Genomic DNA, 13,367 nt, shown 5'->3' on the forward strand with positions numbered 1-13,367 from the left:
CCATTCTGGGGAACAGATGTTCCGTTTGTCATCGTTTTCTAGTGTTTAGCTGGTTTTCGATGCCCTCATTCTATTTCTCCAGAATTATTTTTCTTATTCTTTTTTCAGATGGTCTTAGTCAAAGCTTCTCAAACATTCAAATAAATATATGTCTGCTGAGTTTCTTTTGCTTTGTTTTTTAAAACTCTTTTAGAGAACTCTTCCAATTGGTTATAGTGACTGATCTGATAGACTTACTCCTGGTCAGGATCCTGCTGTTACCCAACCAGGTTAGTTATCCAACTCCTCATGTTCATAGGGATGAGCTGCAGGAAACTCACTCATCTCTATCCACGTTTATCCTAAAGTTTGAAGCCAGAGGCCACGTGGGACTTTCTGCCTCAGAAATAGTTGTGATTGTGAAAGTTTTGTATTTCCTTTGTGTTTTGGCCCCACTTTGCCCTTCTTACAGAAACTTAGCTGGCTCAACATCAGTCAGTGACAGAAGGCTGGTGAACTTTGAAATCGCTCTGCAATTTTTGTCTTTAGATACTTCTGTCTTGTTGCATTTTTTCCCTTATGGGAAAAAAAAAGCCGCAAAATGCTCCCAACACCTCCTGCAAAAATAGGACCCACACCAACAATTTCAGCCAGCTTTTTCAAGTCTCACTTTCCTCATTGAACAGTTTCTGGTAACTTTCCACTGCCTTTGTAAAACCTTCCCGGGGCCTGGCGGGACCTTTGAACACCACCCATTACAGGACAGCAAAGGAAGCGCTGCTGGGTGCAGGCTGCAAGAGCAAATGAGTCTAAACTTCCCTGCCTTTTATTGGGCAATCCATGGAGTGCCTCCTGCCCCTCCTCCGTTCACCTGGAGACACGGGATTTCAGCCCACAAAGCCACTCCGTTGCTTGAGGTCTAGGTCATGACTTTGACTTGCGGAAGCCAGAGTGGCCTACCTGACACTGTCAAATCCCCCTGAATCATGGACAACGCCCCCATTTCCCTCAAGATGATTGTTCTGGTCTCAGCCGACTGTGTGCGGTGTCCATCGAAAACTGGGGCAGCTCCAGCATCTTTGGAACGGGGAGGTGGAAAGGTTGGAAGCACTGTTTTGACTTTGATTTTATAGTGTATTGGAAAGATAGATATAGACACGTGAAATGGAATTTTTAAAAAGTGTACATATGTGTGTGTGTGGGAAGCTTCTGGAAATCATTGGCACGCCTACTCCTGAGTAAAAAAAAATCCCTCCACTGGGTAAAAGCGCTTCCTAACATTAAGGATGTAAAATCGCGTGGCCTGTGTTCCCAAAATGAAGACTCGGATTTGGAGCGTGCACGTTGCTGCATTCAGAGCCGAGCCCAAGGGTGAGGCGCGTGCAGGCTGCGGGGTCTGGAGCTCGGCTCCTGCGCCCGGCCGCAGCTCGAGACCACCCCGGACTGCCACCCGCGCCCCCACCCCCGGGCGATCGGGGATGCGCGGCCGCCCCCCCCGCCCCCGCCCCCGCCCCCGCCCCGATCGCGGTGGGCGGGCCCAGGCCGGGCGGGGCGGGCGGGGCGCGGCGCCCCGGGCTCCGGGCTCCGAGGAGACGGCGGGCGGCACTAGAGGGAGCTGCTCGCGCCGCCGCCGCCGCCTCGCCGGCCCCACGCCCGGGCCGAGCGCCGCCTCCGGGTCCGCGCCGCCGCGATGGCGGGGACAGCGAGTCTGCGGCCAGCCAGCAGAGCCTGGAGCTGGACGACCAGGACACGTGCGGGATAGACGGGGACAATGAGGAGGAGACCGAGCACGCCAAGGGGTAGGCGCGCGGCGCGCGGGCGCCACGGGGCGCGACGGGGCTGCGGGGACCGCGCGCATCTCGGGCTCCGCTCGGGCGCTGGGTTCGGGGCGCGGGCGGGCAGCCCCGCGTGGGGTTCGTCCGGCCCCGAGACCGTGGGGAGGTCCGGGTCGCGCAGCTCCCGGGTGGAGCGGCGCGGTGCAGCGAGGCCCCGGGGTGGGCGGGGAGGTGCGGGGACAGGCGACGCCGCTGTCACCTGCCGCGCGGCCGGCTGGCCCTCGCCCATCCCCGCCGCCCGCCCGCCCAGCCCGCGGGTGCGCCGCGCTGCCCTGGCCGGCGTGTGACTCAGTGGGACCGAGCGGGGGCGCGTCGCCCTTCCCTTTGTGGCGGCCGCGGTGGTGGCAAGTCGTCCTTCTCTCTGCTCCTTGTCATCCTCTCCTTAAGTCCCTCCAGACCCTCCCACCCCTCCCCCAGCCGCCGCCGCCACCAGAAAAAAGAAGAGCCCATGGTGGGGAGTGGCTTGGTATCTGTCCCCGCTCGTTTCGGCGCTGCTGACCGGCCGCTCCCGGGGCTGCGCAGGATTGCCACCGCCGAGGTGACTGCAGAGCCTTCTAGGGCAGGTCCGATCCGCTGCTTTAGGCTCTGTCGTGGGGGCAGTTCCCGCAGACCTGTCCAGATCCTGCTTGCAAAACTGGTGTTCGGTCTCCAAAGCCAGGTACACCGTGCGTTTTAACACCTGATCGGGTTTCTGACTCCATTCACCGGCTCCCTTTCTCCCTCGCAGACTTGATTTGCCCTCCTGTTGGAGAAAAGATTGCTTCCGGTTAAGGGTGGTATTGAAGTTCTGTTCTTAGAGGCAGGGGGGTCATGTTAAATAAAGAGAGGTCTTTACATTATCCTTTCGCCCTGTTGGATTCTAACTATGCGCTGGCACGGAGCACTTAATGCTGCCCCTTAGAGGTGAGATTTTGCAAACCATGGTGACTGATGAAGTGGGTCAGCTTAAACACATGATAGGGAGGCCTTAGTCGCAGATGGCTTATTTATTCAGTTCATGGAGAGAATTCTTTAAGTGATTGATGATTTAAAGCGTAAAGCGTTTGCATTCTAACATCTGTTTGAAGCTTTGTCTAAGAAAGGAACTTTTACTGAGCCTTAACGTGTTATAAAATATTAAAAGAGATCAAGAAAAAAGCTGACTAAATGTATCTCGCATTTGCGAACTGCTTTTTTTATTTTTGCAGTGAATACGTACTTTAGTGGCAGCTTCAAGTACCGAATGTTATAATTCAAGTCTAGAATATTTTTTGAAAACGGAGGAAAGGAGATTCTACAGAAATCTGAGCCTAAGTTCTGTTTATGCAGTGATAGAAATTTGCCTGTGATAGGTAGCTAAATATAGATATGTTTTTGAAACAATAGCACCAGTGCCAGAAATGGACCCAGATGCAAATATGATGGATTACCCAGATAATTTCAGCATCTGTCCATTATCTTTCTGACGAGACCCTGGACTTTTCTCTTCTCCACTGTAATTTCTGTTGATCGTTCTTCGTTCTTTTGAAGATTTCATTAGTACTTCTTTGCTTACACAGTCAAGAATGTCTATGGTACAAAGAATTACTCATCTCTGGGTCCATTGATCCGGGCCTGTCCCCAGGAGCCCGTGGGCTGTGTGAACTTCCCAGATTAGCACCCAAAGGCATCTCCATGCGCTCTTCAGAGGCCTTCAGTTTTGTGCATCAGCACATTAATTATATGTTAGCACAGTTACTCAACATTTAGAGACGCCCAGGGGACTGAAATGTTATAACCAAGAGCAGAAACATGATAACAGCTCCTAGTGGGAAGAGGTGGATATAATGGATTTATTGTAGTCTGTTAAAATGTAAGGAGATTAGTCAAAATCCAAGTTGCTGCGCTTGTGGGACTACTTTTTTGGATTTGGATTTAGATGATGTGCGCCAAATTTGGGGGTGATTGTGTTTCATTTGGCTCGTGTACTGATGGTATGGCTCAGTAGAAACCTAGATTTTTTTTTTCTTAAATAGCTCAAGTTTGTAAATGTTAAAAATTTGAAAGACTCCTCTTTTCTATGCTTGGCCTCTTCGTCTCCACCAATTTAAATGAATTGACAAATAATGAGCCTTTGGAGGAATGAGTAGGTGAACACTTTACCTTTTAAAGGTGAATTATCGCTTTGAAGCCACTAGGTATTGGTCAGTGCATAAAGCAATAATTTACTAAATAGTACCCTTGTGGCCTGAAGGAATTAATTTACCCCCGTAATTGAGTATAATGTATTTACTAGTTATTTTAGACATATGAAGTTAAAACTACGGCCTCAGATAAAAACAAAATACCCAATTAGATGATTTTGCCCCAAAATGTGACTATTACTGTGTAGGTTTTTCTTTCATTTTCATAGAATTTTCTTTATGGGCTAAGAAGAGTATTTCATTTTGTGGATAATGCTGAAAAACCATGAATGAAATATTTATGTTCAATTAAAAGCAGTGGCTTTTATGTTTAATTAAAAGCAATGGCTTAAGTATGATAGAATACTTGCATCTTGCTATCTTTATATCTCATTTTTCATGGAAAATGTGCTCTTTGTCTAGCTTTTTGGTTGACAAGTGGCATACCACTACAAAAATTTCATAATTCCAAAAAACATGAGGGAGGAGAAGGATTGTCCCTTTTACTGAGTGAAACTATATTCAAAGCAGTGTAGTTTTATTATCTTCAAACAATACGCAGCAATTAGAGCTAGAGTAATAGAGGATTACCCAGAAAGATTCTTTAAATAACTTGCTTTAACACTTGATTTACATTTGGGAGAAGTAAGTAGGTCTTTGTAAAAAGCTTGAAGGATCTTGAAAACTTTCAAGCTAATTAAAAGTTCTAAGATAATCTTGTTTATACTGTTATTTTCTTAGCAAAGACTTTCTACGTAGATAAAAATTAATTTTAACTATCTTCTTATCCTTGCCCCATTGATATGCACCTTTTCCCTTTGTGCAGTACATGGGTAGTGGTCATCATCTCTTACTCAGCCTATCATCGCACATTAAGCATAGTTATTGTCCAGTGTTGGAAACAGGGTCACACAGCTGGCCCCAAATAAAATTAGTGTTCAAGTTGGCAACAAAATCAAATCTCTCTCCTTGCTTTACCAACACTGACTTTCAGAATGCATGTTTCCTAGACAAATTGATGTTGTTCATCTCCTTTCCTCTGAGAGCTTTTATCTTCCATATTCACTATGGTGGAATAGGAGGCAGCCACCAAGAATATTTATATAGGGGATAAAATAAGCATATATGAATATGCTTTTGTTGGCAGATAAATCACTAAGTTATTCCCTGGGGTAGATATGAAGTAGTTTCAGTAGATATTTTTAATATAATTTTTTTTCTTAGAAAAATTAAAGATCTGGTATTTGGCAAAATTAAAACTTTGGAATTCTGTTAACAAAGAACATAACCTCTCTTCTCTCACCCCCAATTTAGGAAAAAAAAGTGAAGTTATTCTCTGTGTGGTATGTTGTTGCTTCTGACTTGATCTGTGTATTGTTGAGATTGGCTGTGGGAACTTTTTTTTTTTTTAATTTTATTTTTTTCCCCCAAAGCCCCAGTAGATAGTTGTATGTCATAGCTGCACATCCTTCTAGTTGCTGTATGTGGGACGCAGCTTCAGCATGACCGGACAAGCGGTGCGTCGGTGCGCACCCGGGATCTGAACCTGGGTCGCCAGCAGCCGAGCACGCGCACTCAACTGCCAAGCCACAGGGCCGGCCCCTGTGGGAACTTCTTAATCAACTGTGTGGAATCGGTGGGGAGATGCAAAAAATTGCCATAACTCTCAATAGATTTTTCTTGTCATGGAAAATTTAAGGGATAATTCAAAGCTGCCCTTTCTGAAGTTTGATCTATCAACTATATAAATCTAAATGGAATGGTGTGTTCACAGCTTCTGCCCAAGCAACCTTCTCAGTTCAAGAAATACAGTTTGAAATTATCAAATGTCTGCTCAGACTTTCATCTGAAATGGTGATATCGCCCTGGGGCCCGGAACAAACTTTTTCCAGAGCTTGGCGAAACTATAGAAAATTTCTAAGTACGGGACACAGACAGTGCCATCTTGAAATTGTTGATTAATACAAGTGTACACAGTAAAATATATACAAGTTGAAGTCAGTTACTTGGTTAGTTCAGGGACTGGAACCAAGTTCTGTACCAAGTTCAAGAAGGAGGTTGGTTGATTGGTTTGTTATTCCATTTGAAAATATGTCAATGACTTTTACTCATTATAAGAATAAAATATGCTTATTAAAAATGTAAGCAATAAAGTGTATAGAGAGTGAGAACCCCCTGGTCATCTTATTTCTTAGAGAAACCACCATTGACAGTTTAATCTGGTCACATTTATATATATATATATATATATAGAAGTGTATATCTAACATAAATAGGATCATACTTAACATGGACTCATTTGTTATCTTATATTTTTCACTGACTATTAGTTTTGTCTGCTAGAAGTTTTTGCCATGATGGAAATGTCCAATATGGAGGTCGATAGACCCTTGAAATGTGGCTAGTGTGACTAAGGAACTGGATTTTAAATTAAATTAAATTAAATTTAATTTTTATTTATTTATTTTTTTTGTGAGGGAGATCAGCCCTGAGCTAACATCCGTGCTAATCCTCCTCTTTTTGCTGAGGAAGACCATCTCTGAGCTAACATCTATTGCCAATCCACCTCCTTTTTTTTTTCCCCAAAGCCCCAATAGATAGTTGTATGTCATAGTTGCACATCCTGCTAGTTGCTGTATGTGGGATGCGGCCTCAGCATGGCGGGAGAAGCAGTGCGTCAGTGCGCGCCTGGGATCCGAACCCGGGCCGCCAGTAGCGGAGCGCGCGCACTTAACCGCTAAGCCACCGGGCTGGCCCTGTTTAATTTTAATTAATTTAAATTTAAGTAGCCCAGGGTGGGTAGTGGCTATTATATTGGACAGCACAGATCATATCCTGCCTTTGAATTTTATAAGCTTTCGTGGTACTCAAAGTATTTCCTTATTCTTTCCTTGTGATTTGCAGAATATGTCAAGTTTTCATTTTTCCTTTTTTTTTTCTTTAGTAGTTTGGAGGCTCTGTATCCTTCTTTTCTTCTTCTGGGAACTATTTAAAAATTTTGAACACGGGTGCTTTTCTCTGTATTTCTCTATCAATGTCAAAAATTAACCATTTTCCAAAATATTCTACTACCAAACAAGACAAAATGTGTTGGATGTTTTGACTTCTCCTTCCTTTACATTTCATAGGTTTTGTTGAAATAATCTGGAATTTTAATTCCATGTGGCTTCTTTATTTTTGCCCTTGTTAAAACTTTTTTTTCTTAACTATTACATTATATTGACATCCATAGTATCAAAAACGTCTTAGACTTTACTTTTCTGACACTTGACTGTCTTTATTGATTACCACTATTCCGTATAAATTACACCCTCTGCTTTTCTTCTTTGGGTACTTTCTCATTTAATTTTTTTTTTCCTGGTGAGGAAGATTGGCCCTGAGCTAACATCTGTGCCAGTTTTCCTCTATTTTGTATGTGGGTGTCTTGACATGAGTACAGCCATGTTTGGCCGCTCCATTGACCTACAGCCACCAGCACAAAAAGAAATACAAAGCTGCTTTCTGCGTGGTGGGAACTGGCCCTTCTCCCACCGAGAGAGTTGCAAGTTGTAACATTTCAAGGCTCTTGGAGCGTTGTAGCCCGGAATGGACTGGCCATCTGTGCCGGGCTGAGATGATAACCAAAGAGAACAATGCACGTACACAACTACTGGGCTGGGACGTTAGCCAGGGGGCTCAGTGCACGTACGCCACTGATAACCATTTGTGCATGGAAACACTAAATGCTTGCTCTGCAAACTCTGTAATTGCTTACTCTGAAAATTACTGATGGTATAAAAACTGCTGGAAACTGAGCCCCGGTGAGAGTTTCACCTGTGGAAGGGACACCTTGCCCAGGACGTGTGATCCTTGCCCAGCCGCGTCGATTGACAGAGCTCTCCCGGCAGTGGGGCGTGGATGTTGTGAGTAACTGATTTGATGTGAAGTAATTGATTTAATATGAAGTAATTGATTTGGTGTGTTCTCTTTTCAGTTAACCTGGTGTTTCTCTTTCTGGTTGATTTGTGTCATTTCTCTTCAGCCGATGTGGGTGTTTTCCCTTTCCAGTCGGGCTGATGTTTTTTCCCTCTTAATATTTGACCTATTTGGATCTGTTTGCAGACTATCGCCTTTACTATCCTCTATATAATAAAATATACCTTCAGTCCATTTGTTTGGAGTGGAAAGTGTCTTTTACATCTCCGATCGAATCCCCGAACCTCTCATAACAGTGGGATGCCACCACAGCATGGCTTGATGAGTGGTGTAGGTCTGTGCCCGGGGTCCATACCTATGAACCCCAGGCTGCTGAAGCGGAGTGCACCGCACTCAACCACAATGCCGCTGGGCCAGCCCCTCATTTAATATTTTTATTAGCGCATGCAGATGATATTTTTTCTGAATTTTTTTATGTCTGAAGCTGCCTTTCTTTTGGCCTCATGCATAAACCATAGTCTGGGTGTGCGTGTAATTCTCTGATAACAGTTATTTTCCTTCAAACTCCATAAACACTGTTTTATTTCTTCTAGCATTTAGTGGTACAGATGTTGTTTCTCTGCCAATCTGCTTCTCTTTCTTTTATAGGTAACCATCTTCTTTTTCTTTGTTTTGACTTGTTTGTAGTCTAGCAGCTTGTAGGATTTTCTTCCCATCTTTCTATAACCCAAGGGTTTCCACATCCTTGACCTCCTGGGATCACTCTCTTCAATATCTAAACACAGTGGCCCAAGCTCATACGTATTGATGGGGTGTCTTGGGAGCTGAGGTTTTCGTGGTCCTGCCACCAGCTCCCCCATCACTATTTCCTAACACGTTGGGTCCTTTAGCATTTCTCCTTAGACATTTGGCCCTGGGTGGAATACAGTTAGCTGTCTTTCATCTCTTTGATCATCGCATAGGGCAGAAAACAACTTCAGATTCAATGTCAGACATCACTGGTCACTAAAAGGATTTATTACAGTCCGTGCCCTCCGTAGGCCTCAGCTGCCTGCAACGTTCTTGGGAGTCCTTTCTCCCTCTGAGAGTGGTCTCTTCGTCGGCCCACCTCCACCTCTTCTCCAAATTCAAGGTCCAGCTCCGAGGGCCTTTTCTTTCATGAGGCCTCCCGTGGTCATTATAACCCAGGGTGATAACCCCGGTCAAAGGCCCGTAGCCCTTACTGAACGTATCCTTCACCTGGCACCTTTCCACCAGTCACCCCGCCCCCCCATCTCCCCACTTGTCTTCTCAGGCAGACCTTTGTTTACTGCGAAGGAAGCTGTGGCTCATAGAGATAAGTGGCTTGTCCAGGGTCACGTGGCTGGTAAGTAGGTAACAGAGTTCTTTGTGTCTGTTGTTTAATGTGTGTGTGTAACATCTTCTACAAACTGGTTCCAATAAAGGAGGGTTTTATTTTAAACATACAGTAGCTTATCACAAAATCAAGTGTGAATGAGCTTTATTAGCATTGGGGACCAGAAGGTGAGAAGCATAAGGTCTGTCTGTCTCTCTAGCCTTCCCTCCCTTGCTCCCGCCTTCTGTCAGTTTCTTAGTTTCTGTTTCTTAGTTTGGATTTTCCAGACAGGATCTCACCGTCTGCTGGTTTCTGGCCAGCAAGGCTTGGGTCCAGTCAGCTGGGGCAGAAGGTGGGAAGGTGGAAAGAGGGGATTGTCGTGGGGTACAACATGGCCACTTAGGGTCACACCTTTACTGAGGTCTGTGATCAAAATAGTTTTCAGAGAAAGATAGTGAACAAGGCTGGCATCTCCAAACACGCCTGCAGAAGATGGACGTGTGCCTACCTGTTTGCTCACAGGTAGACTGTGAGAGCAGAGACCACATTTGCAGCCTCCAATCCTTGCAATATCTGGTACATTGCACAGTTGGTAGCTTAATAAAGATTTGTTGAATGGATTCCAGTGTTGTTGTTTTTTTTTTAATTTTATTTATTTATTTATTTTCCCCCCAAAGCCCCAGTAGATAGTTGTATGTCATAGTTGCACATCCTTCTAGTTGCTGTATGTGGGACGCGGCCTCAGCATGGCCGGAGAAGCAGTGCGTCGGTGCGCACCCGGGATCCGAACCTGGGCCACCAGGATTCTAGTGGTTCTTAATCTCCATTGACAAATTAACTTCTAATTTAAAAAATTTTCCCCTATGTGCATTAGGAATATGTGAAAGATGTTTTTTTTTTTTTTCCAATTCTCATTGAAAGGATTTGGGTTGTAGATTTCTTAGTTGTGTTCTATGCTGTATAGGACCCAACATGGTAAAATAATAGTTAATTTTCTGAAGGAGACTGAGGCTTATTCAGGTTTATTTATTTATTATTTTGTTTTTAATTTATTTTTTATTGAGGTCACATTGGTTTATAACATTATATAAATTTCAGGTGTACATCATTGTATTTCAACTTCTGTATAGACTACATCGTGTTCACCACCAAAAGTCTAGCTGCCATCCCACCGTATACATGTGCCCATGTACGCCTTTTGCCGTCCCCCAACCCCTTCCACTCTGGTAACCACCAGTCTGTTCTCTGTATCTGTGTGTGTGTTGTTGGTGTTTTATCTTCCACATAGGAGTGAAATCATACGGCATTTGGCTTTCTCTGTCTGACTTATTTCACTTGGCATAATACCCTCAAGGTCCAACCACGTTGTCCCAAATGGCAAGATTTCATCTTTTTTATGGCTGAGTAGTATTCCATTGTATGTATGTACCACATCTTCTTTATCCGTTCATCTGTTGATGGGCCCTTAGGTTGTTTCCAAGGCTTTGCTATTGTGAATAATGCAGCAATGAACATAGGGGTGCAAATATCTTTTCGAATTAGTGTTTTCCTCTTCTTTGGATAAATACCCAGAAGTGGAATAGCTGGATCATATGATAGGTCTATTTTTATTTTTTTGAGGAATCTCCATACTGTTTTCCATAGTATCTGCACCAGTTTGCACTCCATCAGCAGTGTGTGAGGGTTCCCTTTTCTCCACATCGTCTCCAACTCTTGTTATTTCTTGTCATCTTTTTAATAATAGCCATTTTGATGGGCATTAGGTGATATCTCATTGTGGTTTTGATTTGCATTTCCCTAATAATTAGTGTTGTTGAACTTCTTTTCATGTGCCTGTTGGCCATCTGTATATCTTCTTTGGAAAAATGTCTGTTCATATCCTCTGCCCATTTTTTAATCGGGTTGTTTGTTTTTTTGTTGTTGAGTTGTATGAGTCCCTTGTATATTTTGAATATTAACTCCTTATTGGATGTATGATCTGCCAATATCTTCTCCCACTTGGTAGGTTGTCTGTTCATTTTGTTGATGGTTTCCTTTGCTGTGCGGAAGCTTTTTAGTCTGATGTAGTCCCATTTGTTTATTTTTTCTTTTGTTTCCCTTGCTTGAGGAGACATGGTATTCAAAAAGATACTGCTAAGACAGAGGTCAAAGAGTGTACTGCCTATGTTTTCTTCTAGGCGTTTTATGGTTTCAGGTCTTACATTCAAGTCTTTAATCTATTTTGAGTTAATTTTTGGGTATGGATTAAGATAATAGTCTACTTTCATTCTTTTGCTTGTGGCTGTCCAGTTTTCCCAACATCATTTATTGGACACCCTTTCCTTTCTCTGTTGTATGTTCTTGCCTCCATTGTCAAAAACTAGCTGTCGATAGATGTGTGGGTTTATTTCTGGGCTCTCAGTTCTGTAAAATAATAGCTAATTTTTTGAAGGAGACTGAGGCTTATCCAAGTTGAAATAACTTGCCGGGGCTGCATCTCAGATACAGACTTAGGTCTTGGGCCTTTCGCTGTCTGACTCTAAACTCTTGCCTTTGCACTAATCTGCGTGGTCTCATGGACCATAAATAAATAAAGAGTAATTAGTTTGGTAATGTTTCAAGCTTATCTCCCCGTATGTCATACATTACCAACTCGAGTGCCTCTGCAGCCAAAATTCACCAGTGTAATGGGAACACTAAATGTCAATGAATTTAAAAGTAAATAAATCAGTTATAAAATAAATAAGTCCTGGGGATGTACTGTACAGCATGGTGACTATAGTTAATAATATTGTGTTGCGTATTTGAAAGTTGCTAAGAGAATAGATTTTAGACGTTGTCATCACAGGAAAAAAAATTTGTAACTGTGTGGTGATGGATGTTAACTAGACTTATTGTGGTGATCATTTAGCAGTATATACATATATCAAGTAATTATGTTGTATACCTGAAACTGATATAATGTTATATGTCAATTATATCTCAATTTAAAAAAAAGAAATACAGTGGGAGTTGGCATTTACATATTTAAGAAATTTTAAGTTTGATATTGCTGCTGATATTAATAAACATTTATATATTCCAAAATATTTTTCCTTCTGTCCCCCTTGTATGTCTTATATGGTTCTTTCATACATTTAAAATGGATGGGATGACCCAAAATTGACTTGCTACGGACTATGAAATTCAGAGGAGGCCTGGTATTCTGTTAGGCTCAGCAGCCCTGAAATAATAGAATGGCCATATTTTTTAAGAAATATGTTTTCCCCAGTCTCTGACTCTTCCTTGCTTAATCATCCTATTCTTTGATATACATAAAAAAAAGTAAATAAATCCATATATTCCCTTGTTTAAAAAAATATTGCAATTTGATTATAGAGAACCCTTTTGAGTTTCTCTTTAGGTTTCTTAAAGGACTTCTAATGATAGCATCAATATAATTTGCAATAAGATTTTTTTCTTTTACATTTCTTTCATGGCTGTCTCATCTCCTTTCCGGTTCAAGTTCTATAGCTGCCCCACTGTAGCCTCATACATATCAGCATCCTTTCCCTGGTGCCCCCCAGCCCCCGAGCACTGCCATGGTTCAGGCGTCCGCAGAGTCAGTTTCCCAGAATGGGTGCAGGAATCTGGTATTGTGCATCTCTGGATGAGAGTGCTGCTGGAGGAATCCACTTAGCATGCTGGTACCCAGCTCGACAGCCCACCTATTTAGCGCTTGAGGCCAGAAGTGCTTTCTCCCAGCCACAGGAGAAAACCCAGCACACAGTCACTCGCTGGGGGTCTCAAACTGAGTTGGGATTTTAACTTTACAGTTTCTGTTTTGTTAGCACGTTGGTGCTTCTGTTACTGGCTGAAACATACACACATACACACACACACACGCGAAATATGGGCTCCTTTATTCCCACGGCTTGTTCTCTCAGTGTTCAAGTTCATATAGCACTTTCCCAGAGAAAGATGACGACTCAGTTAATAGGATAATTTCCCATAGTTTCTTCATTTGTGTTTTTTTTTTTTTTTTTGGAGTGGAAGGATACTTGTTCTTCACTACCCTTTGGGTATTTATTAACATTTTAAAGAAACCAAAGAAGGAACTAGTGGAAGCAGCGTTCTTTTTGTTTTTCCAAATGAAGTTTTTAAAAAAATTCTTGTTCTTCTCTGTCTTGCCTCCTCTTCCCC

The 13,367-nt window shown here is 43.1% G+C and overlaps 1 long non-coding RNA gene across 1 annotated transcript in view; it reads left to right on the top strand.

The window, feature by feature from the left end:
• The first annotated feature begins 1,764 nt into the window (after positions 1 to 1,764).
• The window catches only part of LOC131403200 (uncharacterized), a 35,857-nt gene continuing 24,254 nt past the window's right edge, over positions 1,765 to 13,367 (top strand). The window contains exon 1 of the long non-coding RNA XR_009219288.1: positions 1,765 to 1,778. This is a non-coding gene — a long non-coding RNA (uncharacterized LOC131403200). The remainder of the gene's footprint in view (positions 1,779 to 13,367) is intronic.

Source organism: Diceros bicornis, unplaced genomic scaffold, assembly GCF_020826845.1.
Source record: "Diceros bicornis minor isolate mBicDic1 unplaced genomic scaffold, mDicBic1.mat.cur scaffold_55_ctg1, whole genome shotgun sequence".
In the NCBI taxonomy this organism is placed as follows: domain Eukaryota; kingdom Metazoa; phylum Chordata; class Mammalia; order Perissodactyla; family Rhinocerotidae; genus Diceros; species Diceros bicornis.